Source organism: Palaemon carinicauda, chromosome 29, assembly GCF_036898095.1.
Source record: "Palaemon carinicauda isolate YSFRI2023 chromosome 29, ASM3689809v2, whole genome shotgun sequence".
In the NCBI taxonomy this organism is placed as follows: domain Eukaryota; kingdom Metazoa; phylum Arthropoda; class Malacostraca; order Decapoda; family Palaemonidae; genus Palaemon; species Palaemon carinicauda.
This window is the reverse complement of record NC_090753.1, coordinates 40714881-40724880: the sequence shown is the minus strand read 5'-3', so window position 1 is coordinate 40724880 and position 10000 is coordinate 40714881.

The window sequence follows — 10000 nt, the reverse complement described above, 5'->3', positions numbered from 1 at the left end:
CGTAATGAAGCGCAGACAGTTGACTTCTGGACTCGCTGGGTCAGAACTGGATCTGGTAGCGGTACAAACTTCAGCTACAGTTCCAATGCCAGGAGGAACCACACGCTGTTCGGCCACTTGTGGGCCACTATTGCCGCTACCCCTTGAAGGATCTCAATTTGTTGAGGACCCTCAATAGAAGGTTGTGAGGAGGGAACAGATAAATCTTGGACCATCTGTTCCAGTCGAGGGACATCGCGTCCACTGCTTCCGCTAAGGGGTCCTCGTACGGGGCACGTACAGGGGCAACTTCTTGTTGTCTTTCGTCGCAAAGAGGTCTATCTGCAGTTCTGGGACTGATTCAGAATGAAGGAGAATGATCCTGCGTCTAAGGACCATTCCGACTCTATCGGTGTGAACCTGGATAGAGCGTCCGCTGTCACATTGCGGACTCCTTGAAGGTGAACTGCCGACAGGTACCACTTCTTCTTTTCCGCCAATCGGAAGATGGCCAACATCACCTGGTTGAGAGGTGGTGACCTCGATCCTTGTCGATTCAAGTATCTCACAACTACCTCGCTGTCTATCACCAACCTTATGTGGATCGAGTGACGCGGGGAGACTTTCTTTAAGGTAAGGAGCACTGCCCTAGCTTCTAGAAAGTTTTATTTGAAAGGTCTTGAATAGCTTGGACCAAGTCCCCTGGACTTTTTTCCGATGAGAGTGACCTCCCCATCCCTCCTTCGAGGCGTCTGAGTGAATCGTCACCGACGGGGGAGGTGGCTGAAGAAGAACCGACTTCTTTAGATGTCTGGCTTGGGACCAAGGCCTGAGAAGAGTACTTAGCCGAAGCGGCTGGTCTTCTCAGATCTCTTCGCGCGTTTGATGCATAACTTCTCCAAACTCCGATTGCATCCTTTAGCTGTGCTCTTAGCACTGGGTCTGTCACCGAAGCAAACTGGAGAGAGCGCAGTACCCTCTCCTGCTCGCGTCTTGATATCCTTTCGGAATCTAGAAGTCTCTTGACAGAACCCGCTATCTCCTTCCTTTTCTTCGCCGGGATGGAGAAACGGTGTGACAAAAGGTCCCAGTGGATTCCCAGCCACTGGAACTTTTGAGATGGAGAAAGTCGAAACTTTTTCTGTTGATCTTGAAGCCTAGGTACTCTAGGAACTGGATCACTTGACTGGAAGCTTGCAAGCATTCTGTCTCGGATGCTGCCCACACCAACCAGTCGTCCAGGTAGGCTACTACCTGAATTCCCTTTAGGCGTAATTGATTAAGAGCTACGCTCGCAAGCTTCGTAAAAATCCTTGGGGCTATGTTTAGCCCGAATGGCATGGCTCCGAAGGCGTATAGTCTTCGTTGTAGCCTGAACCCTAGGTAGGGGGAGAGTCGATGGCTAATTGGAATGTGCCAATAGGCGTCTGACAAGTCTATAGAGACGGAATATGCCCTCTTGGGCAGTAAGGTCCTTATTTGTTGCAGTGTTAGCATTTTGAATTTGCAATTCACTATGAACTTGTTGAGTGGCGACAAGTCCAGAATGACTCTGAGCTTTTCCGAGTCTTTCTTGGGAACACAAAACAGCCTCCCTTAGAAATTGATGGGCTTCACCCTTCGGATCACCTTTTTTCTCCAACATTTCTTGAACGTACTCCTCCATAACGGGGGTGGAGTGTTGGAAAAACCGAAGGCACGGGGGTGGAGTGCTGTACCAGCTCCCGCCCAGTCCATTCTTGAGTAGGCTGTGGGCCCAGGGATCGAAGGTCCACCGATCCCGAAATTTCAGAAGTCTCCCTCCTACCGGTATCACCTCGCTTGGACTGCCGTCCTGAGGTCTTGCCTTCCTGACCACGACCACCCCTGAATCCCCTTCCCCTTGAGGGGCGTCTAGACGAGCCTCTGGCTGCTCCTCTAGGCTTTGCTCGAAAGGAAGTAGACTGCCCATCGAACGCTGGGGTGAATGCCGTGGACTGTGTCGACACGGCCTGGGGTACCCACTGACAAGTGGTCGGGGTTTGTGCCACGATCTGGGGCACTGGGGGCAATGGCAATTGCAGATGCTGTTGCTGTCTAACAGGCTTGGCTGGCCGAGACGGTAGCCTAGTCCTCATAGTCTTCCTCTTTGGTTGAGGACCCTCATTCGGGGAAGACTTTCTTTTGATAGCCAGGCCCCACTTCTGGAGAAGGTTTCTATTCTCCAAGGCGGCCTTATCAACAACTTCTTTGACCAAGTCGGTAGGAAAAAGGTCTTTTCCCCAAATGTTGGAGGAGATTAGTTTCCTTGGCTCGTGCCTCACCGTAGCCGAGGTAAACACGAACTCCCTACAAGCTCTCCTTGCCTTGACGAAGCCATAAAGGTCTTTCGTCACTGTGGTCAGATGAGTCTTGGCCACTACCATGAACATTTCATGGACCTTGGGGTCACTTGCCATCGTCTCGAGAGTAGTCTGAAGAGACATTGAGGCAGTCAGTCTTTCTTTTGTATCGAACTCTCTTCGCAAAACAAAGTCAGACAGCTTAGGGAGGTCCTCGCCGAACTGACGTCCGGCAATATCAGCCTCCAACTTTCCAACTGAGAACGTAAGATGGACGTCCTTCCAGTCTTTGTGGTCCATAGGCAGGGCCAGCGACAAGGGTTTACACTCCTCTAGGGAGGGGCAAGGCTTGCCGGCCTCGACTGCTTTTAGTACAGCCAGAAACCCTTTCTGTAAAAAGGGGAAGGCTCTAGTAGGCGAGGACACAAAGGAAGGGAGCTTCCTATTCAATGCAGCTACCTTTGAGTTAGAGAAGCCCCTCTCTTTCATCGAGGATGAAAGTAGAGCTTGAGCCTTAGCATGGTCCATCACTATGACCTCCTTCGGCTCTGTCTCCTCCTTTGAACTTGGTTCCTTCCTCAGCCGGACATAACAGTCCGGATATGATGCCTTGCTGGGCCAGAATTCCACCTCCTCCTCGGCATGTGCTCAGCATACCTCCATGGGATAGCATCTGAGCACAAGGGAAGGTCTTTCACATTGAGCTTTTTCTGGGGCCTATGTGATTCTGCAAGGCACTGCATTCGCAGTTCCATTGCAGCCGCCTTCTCCTGATTTTCCTTCTGCATTTGTTGGATCATTCCAACAATAGAAGAGAGGGCCTGTCCCAGCTCTACTGGGAGACCGGCCAATGTAGAGGGAATAGGCTCCGGAATCTGAACCGGAGTAGCCGACACCTTGTCGACGTCTACCTCTACAACGTCTGGGGCTTGAACTTCATCCTGGGCTTCTGCCAGGAGGTCTTCCTCCAGACACCCGTCCACATCAGACATCCTGTCATCTAACTGGATGTCTTGCATCGCGACCGCGACTTCAGCATCCACCTGGATCTGAACTTAGGGGATCTCCTCTTGAGGCTTTGGAATCACTGCATCAGCTGATGCCTTAGGGAAAAGATACGCCCTCATCTTCTCACTTGGAAGATAAGGGCCAGAAGTGTTCTTTTGGAAGCCCATTACCCAGGTACGAAGCTTCTTCCTAGCTATATCCCTTGATTCCTCTGTCCTAGGGGAATCAAAGGTCTCAGTAATCAGGTTAGTGCATACAGTACATACCTAAGGGTCCCTATACCGGAGATCATCCTTGGAGACAACGTATGCTGCGTGTCTCCTACAAAACTCATGTCCGCAGAGGTTCTTGCTGCGGACGTTGCAGAAAGCACTTCCGCACTTCGGAGTGTCCTTCTGTAAAGAGAAGAAATTTCCATGAGTATCAAGTGAACTATGTATCACTGGATATGCATAGTATAGCATAACAATTCAGAAAGGAAAGACACACACTTGTGTTTCCCTCACAACCCATTGCTGCAGCCTTCCAGATAATAAAATCAAATGATTAATCTCTTCTAGAGTAACCAATGCAAAGTTTTCAGAGGAAACAGGTGGAGCTCACACCTAAGCAATGATTTTAAAAACCTGGATAACAGACAGGAAAGAACTCACTTTCCTATATGTAGGGCAACAGCAAAGGACTGTGCAAGAAAACACAAAAGTGTTAGAACACACAGTGCTGTACCAACACCCTTACCATAGTTTTCTTCTTACTGTATATGTTATACTGAAGAATACTAGTACAGTATAGGGGGATACGTGCCGGCCGGCACTTGCCGGCCGGCACACACCATAACTAGCTTTAAAGTATACTACTTAACAGCTATAAGGCGGCAGCACTCTGGTTCAAATGCATGTGCCGGCCGGCAGCAACTGCCGGCCGGCAACAGCCAATGTCGGCCGGCAATGGCTGCCGGCCGGCAACTACACAAGGTAATACCCCGCTGCCGGCCACACTCTTGGTGACCGGCAGACAAGGGCTGACATAAGCCGGCTGGCAAAGGTACAAGACCGATGCCAGCCGGCAGCAAAAGAACCAGAGGACTACACCTATGAGGCCGGCAGCCGGGTCGGGTACAGCACTAGAAGAAAAATAGAATGAATGCCGGGATAAGAGTGTACACTACATCCAAGCCCGGCAATCCGAAAGAGTGCATATAAGGAAGGAGAGAATCAAATTCAGGCTTCCTGACCAATGCCGTCTGGCTCTACAGGCAGGCATGGAAGAGGGACCAAGGGAGGTCCGGGCAGCACTCAAAAATATAAGACCCTTGCCGGCCGGCAGCTCTGCCGGCCGGCAATGGGCTGAGTCAATTCCACATCCTAACCTATACTAGGTCCAGATGTAGAACGACGTACAGTACTGTAATGGCTAGGCCATTACGGAGATAGAGGGGGAAGGGACAAGAGGGTCCTACCGACCTTGCTTTAGTGACGGATCACCCGCAGCCAAGAAACTTATCTTAGCCTAAGGGAGATCTAAGGGGGAAGGCCAGCAATACTTGCCAGCTCCCAGAGCACCAAAGCAAGGAAGGTGTTGCTACTCCCAGGGAAAGAAACTTATCTTCCCCCGAGAACAGCAACAAGGACTAGTCTGGTAGATCACAAAAGAAGGAATCATATCCACAGAAACCATCGGTAGTGACCTAAGGAGGCTAAGCCCCCTTTGTCTGTGTCAGGCCAGCGAGGGAGACTCTGCCCCAAGCCAGACAAACACAGACTCAGACTAAAAAACTCTGTTGTTCTGTCCCTCTTTGAACCATACTACAGGAACAGGAAGGTACAGTAACACCCCAGTATAGTTTTATCGAAAATAAATTCGGAAAAAACCACTTAGGGATAAGCCCAAGGCTTAAACAGAGGGAAAGGGATTGCATACCTTCTCCGAAGAAAAGAAAGCAACCGGGGAGTATGATAAAGTATACTAAGGCTCCATAAGCAACTTAGCCTAGGCACCAAGAGAATCGATTACCTAAATCACCGAAACTCACTCGTATACTATCTTGGAAATATTCCACACAGTCTTAAATGTATAAAACATAGCCTAAAGCTTCAATAAAATTTGTATTACACTCGGAAAAACCAAAATCATGCATGAAGTACTAGGACCAAACGACTAAGCTACATGGCCTAGCGTAGGCCAGAATGGCGAATACTTCGCCAAAATAATACTAAGCACGAAAGGAAATCCTATGTAATGCTAAATAGCTAAAATTTATTAAAGCAAAACAACCAGGAATGTCGCTCTGACTAACTAAACTTATACCTAGCGAGCGACAGCGTCCAGGACGCCTCTTGTAGGCTACGGCTCTTGTATCAAAGATTAATCCTATTAATCACTCAAAATTTACCTAGAGCCTACATTTATACATAAAAGACATTTTACTCAACTTATCAGAGGCCGACGAAGAAGGAGAAGCCATGAAAAGTAGAATAAATCCAAGATTTGCGAGAAACACAGGAAAAAACACCGAGTTGTTAAGCTACGCAAAAAGGAATACAGATGGCGCCAGGATTGGCGCCAGGCACGCATACGAATCGGAGGATAGGGAAGCCTTGGAAGCGGCTCCCCTTTTTCTTTCCCGAATTCGTTTCTTGCCAATCCCTCCTACGAGACGAAATCTCTGTCCAGGATGCAGATTGCCATGTGGCGTGTCAAGAATACGTCCTCTGATATGTCGCGATATCCCTTTCACGAGGGATACTCGCTCCAGGAGTTAGAATTCTGGTACCTTAAGGTAAATTCTCTGGGAATATCGCCGTAGTTGTAATATACCCTAGGAAGCTACCTTATAGGAACTTCCATCAGGACGACATGGCTTGAGCCCAAAAATATATATATATATATATATATATATATATATATATATATATATATATATATATATATATATATATATATATATATGAATATACATATATATATATGTGTATATATATATATATATATATATATATATATATATATATATATATATATATATATATATATATATATATATATACATATATAAATATATATATATATATATATATATATATATATATATATATATATATATATATATATATATATATATATATATATATATATATATTATATATATATATATATATATATATATATATATATATATATATATATATATATATATATATATATATATATATATATATATATATATATATATATATATAGATATATATACATATATTCCTTTCATAAAATTCATCTTCAGATAATAGTTAGTGTAAACTATACTTATCTATAAATACAAATATCACAAAAGAAATTATTTTCCTAATAGAGTCCCACAACGAATGAATCTTTTCTTATTTGCGCCTTCAGTCTTAAAAGCATTTTGCAAACCCTGATTCATTTGCTGTGAAGCAAAACAAACTAGGAAACGAAGTATTTAATGCTGTTTGGAAAGAGAATTGGTCGTTTCCCATTGGTATTTCATGTTTTTGGAAACTGGCCAACAATGCAGACAGGTAACCCTACAATTGGGGGATACGATTCGTAAACAGGAAAACAGCTTTTCATATCTCTGATATTGCAAGAATATTTTTTGGACGAAATAATTTTCTACTTTGTTTGTAATTTTTGAATAATTGACATTATAGAATTACGTAATATCGTCATTTGGTTTCCAAAAAAGATATGAATTAATCTAGTCCACAATCGGATGTTTGGTTTAAAAAAAAATAAAAAAAATGTAATTGTATCAATTTATTTGTTTGATTCTTTTCCAGGAAAGATAATCCTGTACAGCCTGTGAGCAAGTAGGTGTTACGTACTTTATTTAATACTTTAGGTGTTGTGTGCTTTATTGAATTCTGAAGGTTTTGCATGTTTTATCCTTTCCTGTATCTGTATCATGTTTTATTTAATCCTGTAGGTGTAGTGTGATTCCTTTAATGCTGTAGCTTAGTATGCTTTATTTAATTCTGTTTGTATAGCATGCCCTAGTAAACATAGTAGGTGTTGTGTGTTTTTTCTAGTCCCATAGGTGTTGTTTGGTGTATTTAACTTAGGTGTTGTGTGCTTTATTTAATCCTATAGGGGTTGCATGTTTTATTAAATTATGTCCGTGTTGCATGCTTTATTCAATCAAGTAGGTGTTTTGTGCTCTATTCAATCCTTAGGTGGTGCGTGATTTATTTAATCCAGTATGTATTTAGGGTTTTATTTAATCCAGTGAGTATTGCGTATTTTATTTAATCTTTTATGTGTTGTAAGCTTTTTTTAATATTGTAGGTGTTTTGATTTATTCAATCATGTAGGTATTGCATGCTTTATCTAATCCTGTATGTGTTACACGTGATATTTAATCCAGTAGGGGGCGTGTGCTTTATTTAATCCTATAGGTGTTGCATTCTATACTCAATCTTGTTTGTGCAGTATGCTTTCTGTAAACCAGTAGGTTTTGCGTGCTTTATTTAATTCCATAGGTTTTTCATGCTTTATTTAATCCAATAAGTGTTGTATGATTTATTTAATCCTAGAGGTGTTACATGCTTTAATACTCCAGTAAGTGCTGCCAGCTTTATTTAATCCAGTAAGTGTTCTGTGCTGTATTTAATCCAGCACGTGTGGCCTGGTTTTTTTATGCTCTAGGCATTTGGTGTTTTATTTAATACAGTAAGTGCTGAGTGCGTTATCTAATCCAGTATGTGTTCTGTGCTTTATTTAATCCAGGAGCTGTTGCATTCTTTATTTAATCCTCTAAATGTTGCATGCTTTATTTAATCCAGTAGGTGTTGTGTGATTTATCTAATCCATTAAGTATTGCGTCTCTTATCTAACCCGGTAGGCGTTGCTTGCTTTATTTTATATAGTAAGTCTTGTTTGGCTTATCTAATGCAGTGGCTGCTGTATTTTTTTTTCTTAATTGAGTAGGTTTTGCGTGCTTTATTTAGTTGACTGATTTCATCCCATAAGTTCTGTGTACTTTATCTAATCCACTGAGTCTTGCATGCTTTCTTTAATGCAGTGGGGGTTACGGGGTTTATTTAGTCCAGTGGAGGTTAAGTGTTTCTTTAATCAATTAAGTATTGCATACTTTATTCAATCCAATAAGTGTTGCATGCTTTATTTAATCCCATAGGTGTTACGTGCATTATTTAAACGGGTAGGTATTGCATGCTTTATTTAATCCTATAGGCATCCCATTCTTTATTTAATTCTTTAGGTGTTGCATTCTTTATTCAATCTGGTATATGTTGCGTGTTTTATTTAATGTAGTATGTGTTGCATGCTTTATTCAATGAAGTAGGTATTGGGTGCTTCAAAGAATGAGCTTTGGCTTGCTTTATTTATTCTTTCAGGTGTTGTGTGCTTTATTTTTTTCTCTAAGTATACGAGGCTTTATTTAATCCAGTTGGTTTGGCTTGCTTTCTTTAATCCAGTAGGTGTTGCAAGCTTTTTTAATTAATTCAGTAGTTGTTGCATGCTTTATTTAATCCATTAGGTGTGGTTTGCTTTATATAGTACAGTAGGAGTTCCATGCTTTATTTAATCCACGATGTTTTTCATGCTTTATCTAATCATGTGGGTGTAGCATGCTTTATTAAACCAGTAGATGTGGCATGCTCTATTTAATCCAGTAGGTGTTCCATGCTTTATTCAATTTTCTAGGTGTTGCTTACTTTATTCAATTTAGTAGATTTTATATCCTCTATTTAATCAAGTAGGTATTGCATGCTTTCATCAATTAGGTGATGCGTTCTTTATCTATTACTGTAGGCATTACATGCTTTAGTGTTGCGGGCTTTATTTATTCTTGTAGGTATTACATGTTTTTCTTTTATCCGGTAGGTGTTGCATAATTTATTAAAGACAGTGTGTGTTCCATGTTTTATTTGATTCAGTAGTTGTTGCATGACATTATTAATCCAGTAGGTGTTGCAAATATTATATAATCCAGTAATTGTGGCATGTTTTTTTTAATATATTAAGAGTTACGTGATTCATTTAGTCAAGTATGCCTTTTGCGCTTTATTTAATCCAGTGGGTGCTGCAATGCTTTATACAATCCAGTAGGAGCTGCATGCTTTGTTTAATCCAGTAGGTGTTGCGTGCTTTATTCAATCAAGTAGGTGTTGCATGCTTTATTTAATCTAGTAAGTGGTGTATGCTATATTCAATCCAATAAGCGTTTTGTGCTTTATTTAATCCAGTATGTTTTGAGTACTTTATTTCATCCAGTAAGTACTCAGTGCTTTATTTAATCCAGAAGGTATTGCATGCTTTATTCAATCCAGTAGGTGTTACATACTTTATTTAATCCTGTAGGTGTTGCGTGCTATGTTTAATCCTGTAAGTGTTGTGTGCTATATTTAATCCTGTAGGTGTTGCAAGTTTCATCTTTTCTGGAATGTGTTGCATGTTTTATTTCATCAGATATGTGTTTTGGGCTTTGTTTAATCTTTTAGGTGTGGCTTGACTCATCTAGTGATGTATGCATTGCATGCTTTACTTCACCCAGTATTTGTTGTGTAATTTATTTATTCGTATAGATGTTGCATGGTTTTTGTAATCCAGTAGGTGTTTATTGCTTTATTTAATCCTAGAGGCATTACTTGCTTTATATACAGCCTTGGATTTTGCGTGCTTTATTTAATTATATAGGTGTGGCATGATTTATT